Source organism: Corvus kubaryi, unplaced genomic scaffold (genome assembly GCF_017639235.1).
Source record: "Corvus kubaryi isolate FWS band 111438036 unplaced genomic scaffold, C.kubaryi_AGA036_p1.0 138, whole genome shotgun sequence".
Classification (NCBI taxonomy): domain Eukaryota; kingdom Metazoa; phylum Chordata; class Aves; order Passeriformes; family Corvidae; genus Corvus; species Corvus kubaryi.
The window spans coordinates 3518579-3536803 of NW_024580672.1; the positions used below are offsets into that span (position 1 = coordinate 3518579).

General features: G+C 43.5%; 1 protein-coding gene across 14 annotated transcripts in view; it reads left to right on the forward strand.

Moving 5' to 3' along the window:
- The window catches only part of CAMK2G (calcium/calmodulin dependent protein kinase II gamma), a 207425-nt gene that overhangs the window by 68906 nt on the left and 120294 nt on the right, over positions 1 to 18225 (forward strand). The gene's annotated exons all lie outside the window — the stretch shown is intronic.

Genomic DNA, 18225 nt, shown 5'->3' on the forward strand with positions numbered 1-18225 from the left:
TGACACAAGGTGAAATGTGGTTGGTGTTCGCTACCATTGCTCCATGCGCCTCAGCAAAGGCAGGCCAGTGTGCCCCAGATGCCAGAGTGGTGCGTTCATCACCGTGAGCTCTGCCAGTGTCACAGGCAAGGCAGGTTTGTTTCAGACTGAGTTGGACTCTGGGTGAGTCAGGGTTGTGCACACTGCACCTCCATAGACCTCTGCAGAATGGCAGCTGCCTGTGTGTGTGGTGAGGAGCTGGTTGTACAGCCAGTATGTATGTGTGTGCTGAAAGCACCCAGCAGTTTCCATTTTAGAGTATAGGAAGTTTTGGGGTGCATTTTCCATATATAGTTGGTTCATTTGTGAGTCTCAGCTAGGCACTTGTCCTGTAAAAGCAGAGTTTCCAGGAAAACTTGCCTTCCAAACAAATTTTTTGATCAACTCACAACGAAGATTAAGCTAGGTCACCATAGGCACAGAAGTATGAAGGGGCTTCTGCTTCCCCAAAGCAATCAAATAAATTATAACTTTTTGTCCAGCATAAAGAAATATAATAAGGAAATGTTTTTCATGCATCTTTGATGCCTTTGTGAGAAAGGAAGAGGGGTGCCAGGGAGCAGCAGGGATGGGTGCTCGCCAGGGAAGGTGAGCTGTGCCCGCACCAGCTGGAGTGCAGTCAGCAAGTGGGGCAGGTGCAGTGCCAGTAACCAGCCCCAGTGGAGCACAGCTGCCAGCTGAGCACGTAGTGGCACAGCCAAGGTCAGGCCAGGAGGGCAGCAGGGTATGGAGGTAGAGACCAGGCATGTCCACACCCTAGACACAGCTTGGGCAAGGATCAAGACTGAGGGTCTTGGCTTCAGCACCGCTCCTCAACTGTTGCCTGGAATAAAAGGGCAGGTCCCAGTTTCCTGATCTGAATCCAGATTACAGTCAAACACTATCAGCACAGACCTGGAGCACAGACACAGAGACCCTGAGGCAGGGGAAGGGCAGGCAGGGCTCTGGCAGGTAGAACTTGCACAGTCCCGTGTTGCCCTGGCACTGGTGACTGGGTGGTGAAGGTACGGGCTTGCCTCGGTTTGCTCAGACCTGTTTCTAGTTGTTTATGCAAGAAAATCTGAAGTGCCTGTTTATTTGCAGACATTGTTCATATCAGTAAGGTATGGCTTTGGCTTTAATTTTAACAGGGTATGTAAGTGCAAGTGTTTGGGGTTTTCACTTACTTGTCAAATTAACAGTTCAAAAGCCAAAATCTTTAGAAAAGGTTAAATTACCAGTTGGCCTATTCCTGATGTGTGAGGTGGACAGCAATTAATAATATCTACTATTTGCATAGCATTATTCAGACACACTATAGGGAGAGATACCATTATTATGTATATAATCCAGAGGAGGAAAAGAGGTCTCAGTGAGGTCAAACAAGAGGAGAGCCAGCATGTGTGAGGTCAGTCTTCCAAGAAATAATATTTGGCATATGAAAACAACCCAGGGTTTCTTAATTTTATTTTTTCCCCAGAGATACTGAACATCCACATCTTGCTTTGAAATTGGAACTCAAGAATTTCTGAAAATCAGTTCAAATTTGTCACCCAGTTTTCCTTCTAAATAGACACGTAACTTCTGGTGCTGCATTTGAGCCAAGTGACTTGCATACAGAGAATTCACACCTAGCTCTTCTGGAGGATTAGAAACTGGGATCTATGATTGAAAATAATGTTTACAGCCAAGTTTATTGTAAAGATTCTGGTTATCTGGGTGTGATAGGATGAGAGCAGTAGCTTTGCTCCATTGCTGTGTTTGAATCTGACAATTTATACTAGTTGCCTTGCTGATGTTTTTTTCTCATTTTCTGATTTTTCCAGCTCACAGCTGCAAAAGAAAAGCTGTCTGTGGGGTCTCTACAATACAGCTTTGCTGAGGCAAAGCTTCTTAACCCTCTGACATGACATTCTCATTTGGCTCATCTCTTGCTAGTGAGAAAAGCACTCCACATTTGGGGCTGACTTACACAAGCCCCAGGAAAAAGCCCACACTCTTGGATTCCAAGGGGCTCTGTGAAGCAAATCGCACCATTTCCCATCACACAAGAGCACCCAGCTGTAACCAGCACCCACACTGCACCTCCAACCCACTTCTAGGTGAGTCAATGTCGCAGAATACCAATTGCCTAGCAGAATGAAGCAAAGAATTTCCTTCGTACATCACCAGCTGAGACCAGGGGCTGAAAGCTTTTGGGAACAGCCTCCAGATGGACATTAGCCTAGAACTGGAGTGTTCCCAAATATTTGAGGAACCCCTCTGAGTCCTCAAGCAAGGTGCCTTGCTGGCTACCCATTTCTAGCCCAAGTAATACATCACTAATTTCCAAGACAGTTCTCCTTGAATCAAATAACTTGTGTGAAATCTGATGTTCAGTGTTACTTTTACAATACGATTTAATTAGTATCCCCATAGCTCTGTGGCTATAGCTGGCTGCTTTCTGTAGGGTCTTCTAAGGAAGGGCATAGGTGTCTGTAGATACAGATCCAAGATAACCAGTGAATTCGGCTCACTTCTTGGACTGCGTAGGGCATGTCTAAGATTCTTCCATTCCTTCCCCACTCCCCAGGATACTGACAAAATTTTGCAGAGAAGCCTGCAGAGCACAGTGTGAACTAGATCGGCTGCACAACACAGCTTATTAGTGCAGCTTGCCAGTCTCTTCCAAATATCACAGTTGTCTTCACATTTTGAAAAGCAATTAAAATCAACAGCATGTAACATATTTACAACAGCTGTAGTAAACCTCTCCCTTGGCCATGGCAAACAGCCCTGGGAACTCTAAAGTGTGAACAACAGCCTCTCCTACTGTTTGCAATGGGGATGCACATTTAGGTTCAACTGCAAAAACTGTTTTTCTCCCAATTTTTTTTTGTCCTTTTTAAGCCACCTGGGGAGCCATAATCTCCAGATTATTGCAAAATTAAGTTCCCTGAGAAAACTGGGGCTCATTATTCTGGAGTTTATGAAAAGCGTAGACTCTAGTAGAAACAAGTATTAATCATGGATTGCTGAGAGGGATGCACACCCTACATAGTATTCATTTCTCACTGGCTACAGGTTTATCTGGTTAATCCCACACACTGATATTCATTAGTGTCTAAATGAATACACCCACAGCCAAACAGCATGAATTTGCGGGGTTGTTAGTTGGCATAACTTCAGTGACTGTTAACAAGCCTTCATTCTTTATATACCAGTTGTCAGTCATAGCCCTGTTTGTGATTTAGAGGAGAGATAACTGCTATCATAATCTTGCAAATAAAGAGATAAAATGAAGAAGCATAGGGCTTGTCTGAGGCTACTCTGGAGCCAGCAACTTAAAATATGACAGCTCCCGGTCTATATTTGCAAATGTAAGTTGTCTGATGGCATTGACTTTTCTTACTGGTCACAACTCCTGAGGTGCCTTAGGCCACAAACAGAGCCTGTGTTAATTTTAAACTAGATGTTGCCACAGAAATGTGTCATGTCTCATGATGTATTATCCTTTTGCTCTTTGATCAATTCCTTCTTCTTGTTGGGTTTACAATTAAGTGTCTTGTAGGAGATTCCCGATTTTGACTGGATTTGCTGTTTACTTGTCGGGGCATTGCAGGAATTACACTGCAGGAGGGTGATTTGTTCGAGGAAGGTGAGCACCACACCCAGCCATTCCCCCCCACACCTCAGAGCCAAAGCAACCCTTACAGTGGGGATAAGTGCTGAATTTCATTCCCTGCGCTACAGTCTGTGCTTGGGGCTGAGCTGGGGCAGAGCTTGGACTGTAAATTTACAGGAATGTTGAGTTGCTGTTAGGATAGCCGAAAATCCAAACAAAGGCAATATCCACAGCCTGCATAAACCCATTGATTTATTTGAAATTTTTCTGTCAGTGTAAATTTTTGAAGAAATTTGAACAGGTTGTGTCTTTATAATGTTTTAAGTAAAATTTCTGAGACTACTAAGGACATCAAGTACGGGTCAAAAAGATCTCATCCCTGTCACATTTTGAACACCTTATGGATAAAACTAACTGCTGCCGAGCAGCAGGCAGTGGGCAGCCCGCAGGCCAGCGCAGCCACCCGGCCGCACGGCCCCTGTGGCGGCTGCCCGGCCGTGCCCCTCCGGGACCGGGATGCTCTGGGATGCCCCGGGATACCCGGGGATACTCTGGGACGCCCCGGATACCCCGGGATACCCGGGGATACTCTGGGATGCCCCGGATACCCCGGGATACCCGGGGATACTCTGGGATGCCCCGCGCCCTGAGGGGCTGCAGCGCTGTCCGGGGGCGCCCCCTGGCGCCCGCCCGGCCGCTGGGCCCGCCGCGTTGTGCTCTCCGGGCTCAACGGGGTTCCGCATTCTCAAGCGAGGGTTTCCATCGCTCTTCCCAGGTACACGGAATGTTCTTGCTGTCACAAATTGCAGTGTCTTCAGATCGCTCTAGTCTTTATCTCGCCCGGCTCTCCTATGCCAGGCATCCCTCTGGATCACTCCCCTCTGCGGTTCCAGGAGTGCCGCTTGTGCTGTCACTGGACAGTGGATTTATGAAAGCATAAATTTCACTTTGTTTACAGCAAAGTGTCTCGTGGGACCAGAATTTAGTATTTTAACCCTGTTAGGAAATGATAAAGGGGATTACATTACTGTAGGGGTGTGGATGTGTGTGTATGTTGCTCTGCAAAGGGGAAGTTTGGAAAAGGCTTTAAAGGTCTTCCAGGCATTGGAGGAAAAGAGTATCTGAATAAATAAAACCAAGTAAGAAGACTGTGCAAAAAATTGCTCTGAAGGTGGCAGTCAGTTAGATATCCTTGGCTCTCTCAAGGGCTGCATACCTCTGCTCAGGGTTGTGATTGATTTGTGCAGGCCCAGATGACAGCTGGAGGGAGCACTCAGAACCTTGCTTGGGACTGAGAGATTTTACCCAATTCCTTCAGGAAGTACCAGCTCGGTTCTGTTCAGTCTGCAACATGGCTCAGGCTGTGGGGTAGGAGGGTGTTTCTGACTGGCCCTGATGTATTTTTGGGGAGCCCATGGTGGCAGCAGCAATGCAAGGAACTCTGGAGGACCATGTCACCCTGTTGTTCTAAAGCCTACTAGCCTGATACTCAACTAGCTAGCCTAAAGCTACCTGGCTTGGTGAATTCCAGGGAACAATACCACGACTAGCTACTAATGGAAAGGATATGTTTATGGGATTTATCAGTTTCTTTCTCTTCTTCCTTTCTTTCCTTTCTTTCCTTTCTTTCTTTCCTTCCCTTCTTTTTCTTTCATTCTTTCTTTCATTCTGTCTGTCTTTCTTTTTCTTTCTGTCTTTCTTTCTTGTTATTTTATATGCAAGTTTCACATCACATTAATTTGTTACCTTTCTAATTTAAAGAGTCCTAGTTTACTTAATCTTCTCTGTAAGAGTGGTGTTCCATGTATTTAAGTATCCTTGGTGCCCTTCTTCCTTGTGAATAGCAATGATCACCTCACAGACCATAATTTCATACATGAAACTGGAATTTTTTCTCCTCGAGCATCACTTGACATTTAACTGCACTGAATGGTAGTGCAGGCAAGTGAGAGGGAGCAGAAAAAGCAACAAGAGTGGAAAAGTGTGGGATGCTGCCTTCTGGGGGCAGTGTGCGCTTGTGTAATTACAGTAACTGTGATAATTTCTCAAGTGCAAACATGCGGTGGTTGTTTCAAGAATTCCTCTTATGCTGGAACTACCTCCCTACAGCATCTAGTCTGGCTCTTTACACCTCCTGTACTCATTCACGGTGGGGCTGTTATTTGAGTAATTAAGTAAATCCTTCCCCTTCCTGCAACCTCCACTTCCCTGAGTTTTGTCTCTTTTTACTTTAACTATCTTTAGAGTAACTTTTTTCTCAATACGTAGGCATGTTGATTTTTCACTTTTTACCTCCTCCTAGTAGAGAGCTATTTGAAGGGATCCTACAGAGGTACCCTTTGTGGAGGCCAGGCTTTCAGTAAAGATTGTCTCAGCAAGCTGCTAAAACCAGTGGTCAGAGGTTCTCCTGCCTGTCGTGACAGAATCAAGTGGCATCTTCAGCCTGGAAAACCCTAATTCACATTAAACTTCTGGGTGCTGAAAGGTAGACTTCGGGGTCTTTGATGTCTCCTCTTACAGTATACATGCAATATATAGCATCATTAATTTCTGAAAACAAGAAATTAATAATTGACATTGGTTTGATTGTTGTAGTACAATGCTTAGAAATGTTTTGCAGTAGGTGCTGAGATGAATACAAAAGGAAGGAGTACCTCATAGCTAGCCCAGCTTGATGTTAAATTTGCAGTAATTTTCAGGGAAAATAACTTAACTGAATTATGAGGGCATCATGGGGTATGCTTCCGCATTTGTTCTTGTGCTTTTCCCACTCCTTTTTATATGTAATATTAAAAGGCTATTTTAAATAGATTCTTAGAAATTAAATTTGAATATATGTACTTGGCTATCTTGTATCAGGTTTTCTCCTCAAATATATTAGTGGGTATTTGTCATTTCTCCTCTAAATAATTAAAAAATACCAAGTGATAAAGATAATTTCCTAAGTGCCAAAATCTTTTTAACCTGGTAAACTGAATCTAAATAATGGCTTCTGATTTCACCATTGAGGTAAATGACACAGAAAAGGGAGTGAGACGTTTCTTCTGAGTCCCTTCTCTAAATACTTTTTTGCCTTGATTACGAGTTCTGCCTCTGTAATGATGTCCAGTCACGACTTATTAATGCAACTCTTATTATCTCATTGTACTGTTGTACATCACTATGTAAATACTTGCTGACCTGTGCAAATAAGAAGCCCGTCTCCAAAGAGTTCTGTTTGCTCCCAAGGAGGCACAAAAACTGTTCAGTAGAGGAAATTGTTCATGATAAGAAGGCGGGATCATCTGCTTCAAGGTCTTATGGTAAGGTTAGATTTTAACAAGGGAATGCCGCAAATAAGCACAAAGAGATTGACAGGAGCAGAAGCAGAAGTTGTGGTGTCGAAAGCTGGACAGACAGACACACAATTGAAGCTGATTGAAAGGAATGTAGTTTTGCCATGTGGGTAATTTCTAACTCCTTAAACTGGAAGTGTTTTCTTAGCTAATTAAGCCGCAGGATTAAAATGACCGTTGTGGATGTGGTTTTAATCCTCGGGCAGTCTAGAGATCTTGACAGCTGGGGTCTCTACACCTGGGCGAGGTCTGTGTGTTGGGTGACCCAGCCCGCCCAGGGGTGCAGTCCGCTCCGTTCGCCGTCGCTGTTGCCGCACTCTGCAGGGCGAGCGCGGCCGCTGCCGCCAGGTGTCTCCGACGGTGCTTTCCCGAGGGCGCCTGAGCATCTCGAGCTCCCGCCTGGTGATCGGAACTCTTCAGCGCAGCACGCAGCCCAGCCGGCGCTCTCCTCCTTTACTACTAACTTTTTTTGACTGTTAAGGAAGAAATTTGAAGCTATTTGGTTTGGACTGTCTTTCATGGCGTTATGTACTTTGATCTCCTGATGACTTTCACTGTCTGTAGGTCTTGAGATCTTGCCATACTTATGCATGTTCTATAAATGCTAAATTTCATTGGCAGTGGATTGCATTTTTTCCCACAGTGGCTTCTTTTTGCTTATGAGTCAGTAGTAGCAGGACTGTTCCAGTAGCCACTGATACTTTTTCTCTTCCTCACCCTTCACTCAGATGTCCTACATCTGTTTCAGCTGTGTGCAGCTTGCATCCTTTTCCCTGCTGCTGCTTAAATATTTACTGTTAGAAAATGTCCCTGTACAATACATACAGAGTAAGTACTCAGCAGTGCTTCTCTTCCCTCTTGGTTGTGCTGGTGGACTTATATGAGGATGGGTCCTCACAAGTATCATTCCCAAAGGGCATGCCTGCTTCCAAGGTGGTGCTGAAAGCTGCAGATGAGTCCTGAATGTCACTCGTCCTGTGTTCCTGTTCCTAAAACAGTTTCAGAAGAAAAAATAGTCCCAGAAGCAACACACATGGGCAGGGTTGCACACAAGCCCAGCATGTGCAGCATGTTATTGACTGAGCCTGTGCTGGCATTTGGAGAAGTTATGCTGGAAACTTGAATTGTGAATGTTGCTGTTGCTGGGCCTTGTCTTTGTACCAGCCTAAGGCCAGAGCAACCACATGTTGTATGTTTGAGCAAAGCTTTATGCTAATGTGTTGTGAAGATAGACTTGGGGCAACCAAAAACCACTCATAATATATATCCTTTTCACTTAATACAGCATTTGCTATTCTTCTGGCTATACACTTTATAACTAACAAAGTTCTAGCTCTAGAAAGTCATTGCAAACACAGGAGGCTAGATTCTAATCTCTGGCATTGAGATAATTTCTGTGAGGTTTGGCCTGTTAGCAGGTGGACAGAGACAAATAAATAATAAATTTATTGCTCTAAGTGTGCATGGTGTCCATAAGAAGGCCTCATCTCTAAATCAGCTGGGTGGTAATCGTAGCTCAAAACTGCATCCATCACAATGTTTCACATACAGAAAAGAACTGCTGACCTAGACAGTCACCTTTGTGATACCAGTCTTTGTAAATATTCTTCAGAAAACGATAGAGAAAGTTTCAGTAACCAAGAAATGCATACCATCCCAAGAGAACAAGAGGATTAGCCCTCTAAGACAAAAGTATGATGGTAGAGATTTAAATAAATTGGCAATATTTAGGTTTAGAAAGCAGCTAAGTTGTTGACAGAAAAAATATGAACATTATATGAAGCTCTTCTCAAAGCAAGAGAAATGGAATCATATGGGAATTTCAAACATTTTGTGTGTGCCTGTAAAACTCTTGAGTTTCACTCTGAAATGGTATTTCTAGAGACATGCAATAGAACTAAGTTTTTAACTCCTCTCTTCTCTCTTGCCAAAGGGAAGTGTGGGCTAGGAATAGGATTTTCAAATCCTCAATTGGTATGATTCATTTGTCAAATGAATTACCCCACCTCCTGGGCCAATACCATCCCAGCCCTGGGCTTGAGGACCACCCAGTGGAGCCAGGGACAGTCCAGATTGTGTTTTCACCTACCCCTGTGCATGTCTAGGAATAGAGACAGATGCCAAAACTGAGACAGATGTTAGTTCTGCGAATTTTAGTTATAGCAAGCAGGTGTGATTTCCAAGGGGAGCTTGCTCTTCCTGTAAGAATGACAGCTGAATATTACAGCTGCGTGGGATCATAGAGTGCACATCCTCTTCCAAACTCACTCAGAAGCAAAAGCTAAATGGAGTTTGGCTCTTAATTGTATTGACAACATTTATTTTGTCATGTAAACATAAAATGCTTTGTCACTCGCTCTCTGACACACCCACTAGCCTATCCTTGTTTGCTGCAGGGAGCTCACTTTAAGTCAGTTCCTCCCTATTGTTTCTGGATCTTTGGCCTTTACACATATTGTGTGTCTTGGAATAGATATGTAAAAACAGCTTTCATCTTTTCTTGCACAGTTTGTGGTATCTCTCTGTTCCCATTTGTGGAACTGCAGTACCTACATGCACCTGGCCTATGCACCATCCAGTCGCATGTACACGTGCGCACCTCAGCATGAGTCACCTTATCCACATCTTCATGGCCAGAAACACGGTTCTGCTTCACTCACTCTCACGTACTTCTGTGATTTGCAAGTATTCAAGAAACAAACAGCCACGAGCTAGCATCTTATTCTGCTGCTGGGATGTATTTTTTTCACTGGTACTTCTCAAATGTAGCATAAGGTCATTAAACATGGAAATAATACCTTCCTCTGCAGTATAGAAATTAGATACTTGAGGGCTTCTGCATGTGCAAACATTTGTGTTTCCGCAGAGTCAGGTGTGTTTGCCTACTGCCCTTCAAAGGCAGGAGGTCTGTGTCACTGCAGACTCACAGTGGTGGATTCTTAATGGGGATCCCAACCCAAACTGACAGATGTGTAATTTTTTTAACCTGTCAAGAATCATCTTTTTTTCTTTTGCATTTTATTTTTATTAACAAGATACAAGCAACAAAGTACACTCAGAAGGAGGCATAGAAAGCAGTAGCAGTCACAGCCACTCCACAGAAAAGAGATGTAGGAACATAGAAAATGTTTAGTGAGTTTTTAATTGTGAATGGCACTCCATGCTGAGGCATAATTTTGGGGAGAAATCTGATGAGAGCTGCACATTTAATTCAGAGTGGCACCACTGCATTACCTTCACCCAAAATCAAGATTAACAGGAAAGAATCTGTATCTGTTCATGTTGGAGAAGCAACCTGAATTCTGCCTTTCCATGACAGCTGCACTCCCATGAGGTCATGAGAGAGTCACTGTCCCACTCTCTGCCTCATTTCTCTCATTGTAAAACATGATTTACTTCACTTATTTCCACAGGTTTTGTGGCTGTAATGGGGAGTGCAGATCATTATTTTACTATTGCTCTGGCTGGGAAATCAGGCCTATCTTTCTCACTGTGTGTTCTCTGTTCATTACACACAGGCAGAACTGAAATCTGGAGAAACCAGAGTCCAGTTGCTGGGTGGAGGTTTTGCTGTGGTTCCCAAATACCCTCTTGCTGCTCTTGTTGGCTCAGGCTGTATTTGTAAACATTCACAGGCCCTCTCCTTTGGATTGTTCATTGGAGCCAGATTTTCTTTTGATGTGAAACAGGATGTGTGTGTTAATTAATTTATTTTACTCGAGGTAGGAAATTACTGCCAATGTTCTTTGAAGAGTCCTGTGAGCCGTCTCTCCCCTCTTGTAAACATTCAGGCAATTTTGGTTAAAATGTTTATTTTTTTAAAATTATGCATAAATGTTAATCTGGCTGGTTTATAGTGGAGAGGTTTTACAGGCTCTTTTTAAAATGTCAAGGTCATCTTTAAACAGTTACTGTTTAAACTGAGGAGGTGAAACACTGGACCAAGAGGATTCAAAGATGAAAAGAATGAAAACCAGTATTTTTTGCTAACAGGTGTTATTTGAGAGTTTTGTGCTGGTGAAAGTGATGGTGAAATACTCTGGAGACATTGCTTCTGCATCTACTCCTTTGTACTTGTACTGTGGACATTGTTAGTGAAAATATACCCTTCCTGCCTTAGTCCTAAATTTGAAAGGACTTCTGCCTGGTGATGACAGGAAAGCACAGACTCTGTAAACGTTGACTTCCTGAGACTGCCAGGAGGGGCCAGTTCATGCCAATTTTGGCAGTGACGTTTGTGCTGTGGAAGTACACTACTTCATGGCTTATAATGGACCAGGAGCTTTGATGATTAAATGTTGCTTGTAATGTCTCCCAGATTCAGAGTAATCTCTCAGGATAAAAAGGTTTGAGAATCCCAGTGCTGGATGATTCTGTCATATTACATATAATTCAGCACTCCCATGTGGGCAAGGAGCACAGGGTGTTCCTTGTCAAAACCAAAAACTTTCAAATTGCAAGTTTAACGAAATTAATAATAAACCCCTGTATTTTTAAAACAACTTTCTATTTTTTTGTGTTAACATTAAATAATTCTGGTCATGGTTTGATGTTTAATTGGTAGGGTGCTATGATTTGAGAGTTAAAATTGATCAGTCTGTGACATGCTACCAGACATGCACAATATTTTACCAAACAAGACCAGACAGATGCCTCGTTCTGAACTGACTGCAGTTTGAGATTGATCCATCATTATACTATATGACAGCAAATTCCCCAAGGGAATGATTTGGTCTCTCTATAATCTCAAGAGTCTGCACACACTTCAGGGTATCTTTGGTGTCCAGCACTCTTATTCTGGGACAATAATCCACAGCCATTTAAATCAAGATCTAACAGAAAACTGAACGGAAAAAGCTTAGTATCTCCCCAAGGACTGTGCCATAAATTCAACTGAGATGACAAGAGGATGGAATTGCAAGATGGATAGTGTGAGATACATTAGTTTCTCTTAATTTGAATTGAATTCAGATAGAGCTAGTAATAGCCAAATGTTGTGATGACTTTGATTGTGAGAGTTAAACTGGAGGTTTTCCCAGTGATCTGTGCTCCATTTTAAAAAGCAAAGAAACAAAGTTTGTTGCAGCTGGCACTAAATGGAGGACTTTTCTTTCAGCAGTAGCAATAGATCACATTGACTGATCACCAGAAACCAAAATGCTCATTTCTCATTCCTTTTGGTTATGGGTGAACCCCAGCAATGAGGGAGTTACTTGTTCATATTCTTCTCAACACTCTGAAAGGCAGCATTCAGCTCATGTGGCCTGTCCATCCATCATCCTTTTTTGCAGTATTAGCCTTTCCTTTGACAGGGACCTTATTTTAAAAAGAGGGCGACTCCATTCCAGAATGTGGCATTAATTTTCAGTATTCATTCAGTAATCAATATAATTCAGCATGGTATATGTATAATTCCATACAATATTTTAAGTTGGTGGAGATACCTGGGATATAGGGAGAAATCTGTGTTCATCCTTTATGTAACAGTCATTGAGTCATGCCATCTTGTTTAAACAAACAGTGTGAATCTTAAAATAGCCCCTGAACATTCCACTGCGATGGCCATATTCAAATGAATGTTCAAGATGTTTCCCCACTATCGTATACCCACAGAGTAACCCTTCAGTGACAGCAGAGCTGCCTGGAGTCACTGTTAAGCTAAACTAGGCACTGGTCATATGGATCTGTTCACTTCCTCTGGTGAAGCAGGAAAATCTGTTTCTCTGTCATTCATCCACCAAGAGAGGCAACAGAAATGAAATGTTTTGAGGCTAACATCATCTGAGGGTGATTTTAGCATACCAGTTACTGTTACTGGATAGTTATTAAAGGAACTTGTGGAACATGACCTTGTTGCCATATAAGTGGTGGGAAACCCTGCTCTTCACCTGATAAATAATTGACATTGGCCAGTTTCAAGAAGATAGAAGTGAAAACTTGGGGGTTCTTAACCCATTATTATTATTATTCTTATAGATACAGAACTAGAGGAGATTCTTATTGCCCACATTATTTGTCCGACTTTCATAATTCTTTCTGTTTTCTATAGGGTCTTATGGATAAATTTCAAAGGATAATTTAGATGTGATGAAAGCACAAATATGTTGTAAAACAGATCAGTTAAGAGAGCAGCCAGTAGACATCGCAGCTCAGCATTCAAAAATTGTCTAGCAAAGATAGTTTCCAAGAGGAATCTGGAAAGGTGAGTCTTTTGGAGCTCACTCAGTTTCTAACCTAGAGCTCAGGTTAGTGTTGGAGGGACTTGGATTTTCATGAGATGAGAAACATAAAATCAGGCTGCTGTAGCCCCTTCTATGTGGCTCTGTGGGTGAAGTACTCAGCTCTTCAAGACTATCCATGTGTTATCTTCCACTAGGCTTTGCCTATATCACATGTAGTTGTCCAGGAGTCCAGAACAGCTTGTGAAATCAGTCAATAAACCTGATATTAATACCTCATTAAGGTAGGATAAGGGTCTAGAGAAAAGATTGTGTGGAGTGAGCTTATGCCAGTTAAAAATGCTGAATGTGTACCAAATGCTTCCCTTTCCTAGTTGGGGACCTAGCCCATGCTTCTGAAATCCAAAGTTGCAAGCATTTCAAGCTGAGAAGAAAATATCTTGTGTCTAGGTGACTTGGAAAAATCTCAGTGAAAGGCATGTGTCCCCATGGCTGACTAGGGGGGCTGGGGAAGCAGGCAGCTGCCAGCAGGTACACAGAGCCTGCCCAGAGGCACCCGGGCACTGAGACCCTGCCAGACCACAGCTGCCCCCTCCTTTGCCTGAGCTCCTGGGGCCGTGACCCACAGCACTAAAGAGCAGAGATGTACAGAACAGGGCTGGCCACTTGGACACGCTACCTACTGCCCCTGTCTCGTAACAGTAGAAAGCTCAGAGACATTAAAATAGAACAAATTTGCAATGAGATCAGGTTATATGTTTTATGAGCCATATAATTAACATGCGACACTCAGAGCCATGGGATATTATTGACTTAAATAGCTTAGTAACTATCAAAAAGGATTAGGCGTTGACATGAAACAGAATAGCATGTGCACTGACACAAGCTACGATCAAAATTACAGGGGCGACCAATCCTGGTGCTTCAGGGCATATTTTGATCATCAGCTTGGGGTCAGGAGGAAAGCCACTCTCTAATCAAGAAGTGAGCAATATGCATGTGGGTCATAGTTACATGGATTTCTTTATTGGCCTGCTTTGATTCCTTTCCCTTTTTCTTCTGTCTTCCTTTCATACCCTTCTCTTCCCCCTCCCGTACATTTATCATCTGGAATAGGTCACTACTGAAGACAAGACACTAAACTAGATGGATGTCTGAATAGTCCCTACTAATAGGGTAATTTAATATTTGCTTCTCTCCAGAACTCTATTGTTTATTTCAAATAAAAATTTTATATTCATTCACTAAAAAGTTCCTCTCTTTCCAATCTTCTTTCTATGCATGCTACTTTTTATTTTTATCAGCCTCACTTACAAATCCTCAGAGGCAGCAGATGAATGTCAGTTTGGGAGAAGGAAGAGAACAACCAGGCACATTAAAGAAAATTGATTTTCTTGGTAGATACTCAACAATGGCATAAGTAAAAAACAAAATTTGAGATTTTGTATAGCCAACATGAATAATCACCTATGACATCTTCTGTGAACATGAATGTGAGTCCGTGAACAGTCATGATAAGATGATGCTTGATTTAGGTAACTCTGCATGTTTCTTTGTAGATTCAGAAGCAAATAGTTAAGAATTTCAAAACTTTTCCTCACCCACCAAAAAATCCCTCACTTTAAGACGATGGAACATTTCACACAATTTTAGACGTCTGGATGTTTTATTTTGCATTTTCATTTGTTACTATACTGAAGTAGTGTCAGGAAGCCCCCCACAATAGCAGGGCAGGTTGATTTTATGCCCTGTAATATCCTTGTGAGAAATAAGACCTACCTGGAGTTACTCACTTTAAAGAGGCAGGCTGGAGAGCAGAGGCATAGAGAGGAAAATTGGTTGATTCTTTGTAAATAGCAGAAACCCAAAAAATGTCTATTTAAAAAACATGCCTACTCATTTTGTTTACTGCATGTTCCTTTTCTGCTTCTTGCTTTCAACTTCCCACACTGATTTCCAACTCCACCCATTCTTAGCCTTCCCAAGTAATTTTCTTTTGCTAACACCCTCTCTTCGTATCTGGTACTAGCTAGCACTGCTCCACTCAGCACAGTGATACATGCTGCCCTTGGGCTTGTTCAACCTTGCTGGAAAGATGCTATCATGCATCTTCTCCAGCATCCTTCCCATTTTCCACAGTGGTTTGAATTCCAGTTAGTTTCTGTGAACTAATTTTTTGGTCCTTCACTCTGCTTCCCTAAAGACCAACGTTTTTGTGTTATTGCCTTCCCACAGACATTCTTCAACATACCAAAGCTGACCTTAGGCTCCATGGACAGATGGGGCCTGATCCGAAGTCCATTAACATCAGAGGAAATGTCCATTTATGCCCATGGGCTTTGCATTAAATTCTTTGCATTTTACTTACTTTCTTTAGTGCCTCTTACTCAGCTCCAGTTATTAAAATCAGATTAATACCTCACAGATCCCTGACATTCAGAGTACTGTATAAGCCAAACTGTGCTACTTCAAAGATAGAGACCAAAACTGCTACTCTGCTAATATGAAATCTGCAGCTGGCTAATACTAAAAGCAAAGCATTACTTCCAGATTTCAATCCTGCGTAACTTAGGTCAGGAGCTCACTTACTGTTCATTAGCTGAATCTCCCATTAGTACTACACAGGCTCTCAAAACCATTTCTTACTGTTCAGATATTTTCTGGTCCCTGCAACATTATTCTGACCAGGCACCATTGAGATTCACCTCTGTTTGCAGTTTTGCTCTCAGTAGAAGTAGACTGGAATGTCAGCCAGAACATCAATATTTCTTTCTGTTGACACAATACTCTCTTATCCATATTGCCACCCCTCCTCCTGCTTCATTTTGTCTACATTCCTTTTAAAAACTCTACTCTCATAATTTAGTCTCCCACTCAGTACTTGGTTTAATCAAGTCTGTCACTCAATTTATATCCCACTTCTCACTTAACACAAGTTTCTCAGTTAGCAATCTGTTTCTGTAGCACTTGCTATGCAGAACACATGGTTAGCTTTTCTTTACAGGCTTGCTCCTCTGTTCCCTTTCTGATTTCCAGACCTCACTTTTCCTTGTAAAACTTGAAGATGAGAAACGTCTTCTTCTGTCTCCCTCTTTTTACGTTCCTTGTGTATTTTTATGAGACCACTGCAATCAGAGCTTCTTAAATATCATGAGGTGCTTTCTGTAGAGCACAGAACACTCCTTGATTCCAGTTAAAACAGTTTTCAACTGCAGAATAGCTCTCAGTTCAATACATGGCTTTAGGTAAACCTCTCCTGTTGCTGTACTTTTTTGTCACGGCTTGACCGCTTTCCTCTGCATAAAAGTAAGATTCACTCCCTCTGGCTGTTTATTCATTACAGCATGCTAAAATTTGGTCCTAATCCTCCACTCTCAGTTTTGTGTTGTGGAACACAGCCCTGTTTCAGTTGCTCTTTACATTTTAACATTGGGAAGGGGTTGCATATTTCGTGATGACATTGCCTAGCCCAACCACAGCACAAACTTAACAGCTCACTTTTCCTGCACAAAGGACATCTAATGTCATTTTGGATGGTGGAAATGCAGTGCAGGTTGTGTATCAGCAACACTGCCCACCTCTGTATATAAAATCTCCCACTTGAATTTCATGTTATCAGCCAATTCCCCTGGTAAGGACCATGGGTTGTCAAACTGCTTTCCTCCTTGGCTGCAACTGTTCTGTTAAAGAAACTGGTGGCCCACCAAATGAGGCTGTTGGAGCAGTTTTATCTTGGCAGGAGACTGATCAACTGATACCTGTTGGACAGATAATTTGTTGGTTCTCTGAATCATACAGCTGTGTCAGCAGGTTTCCAGGTTTAAATGCTGGCATGGTGTAAGATGCAGAATGCTGTTGTTTCATAATCACCTTCTAGAGGTATTGCTTTGTTGTAATGCTACTGTTATGTTGTCCTACTTTTGCTATCTACTTTCTGCATAGGCTGAGGGAATTTTTGCCCACTGCATCACTTCGGTGTAGTCTTTGCAGCACTGGGCTGGCTGCATTTAACCTGGAGACAGGGAGCAGGGGGGATATGCAGGTGGCTGCTGTCACTGCTTTTCATATGATTGAATAACATGATGAATTCTCAGTCCACATACAGTGCAGAAATATATGGTACTTATACAGTACTCTTAATTTTCAGATCAGTTTAATGCTACTCTTGGCTTATGGTACACTCATCTGTCGCTCTGAATGTTCTTAACACAGCTTGCACTCCCAGTCACGCAGGAGAGGCCAGCGCAGCCCTTCCCTCTCTGGCTGGATCAGTGACTGCCCTATATAAATCTGCATATTAAGCAGATTTGGCAATTGTTCAGACAGAGACAGACTCACTTAAGTAAAAGGAGAAAAACTTGCTTATGAAGGCACTGCAGCAGCACTCTCAGATGCTGTGCTAGTAGAGACAGCACAGAGGCTGGTTTGTTTGCTTTTGTAGTTGGGAGACTGATGATTTCTGTTTGTCTTCTGCGTCCAAGTCCCATCACCATAAACCACGCGTGTGTGCGAATGCTGGTTCTCACTCTCTAACAGTTTCAAGACATTTCGCGTGTTACCGCTTTACCTCTGCTCCAGATGGTTCATTTCCTCGGGGACTTCCACACGCGTCCCCAAGGTCGGGCACCCGACAGCGCTCGGGAGCACAGGGCCCAACTTTGAGGTGGATCCGCAGAAGGGCTTGAGGCCCCGCTTCCCCCGCTCGCGGGCGGCAGCACAGCGGGCCGGGTTCCCTACGCTGGGCGCCGGGCTCTGACTGCGGTCGGGACGGGCGGCGGCGGCCGGGAGCTGCCGCCTCTCCCTCACCGCGCACGGAGCGGCCGGAGCGAGCCGGGCGGCTGCTGCCGGCGGGCCGCGGCACGCAGGGGCCGGGTGGCCCGGTGTTAGCCCCGCTGACGTGCGCCCGGGGAAAGGCAGCGGCGGCGGCTCCCTCTTCCCTCCCCTCCCGCCGCACGCAGGAAGCTTATCCGGCCGCGGCTGGCCCGGCGCCCCTCGCGCGGGGAATTAAGAGGAATACCCGCGGTGCCCCCGGCCGGGGTCTGCTGCCGGCCGCCTGCGGAGCGCGTGGGGAGGGGGCGCGCCCGCCGCA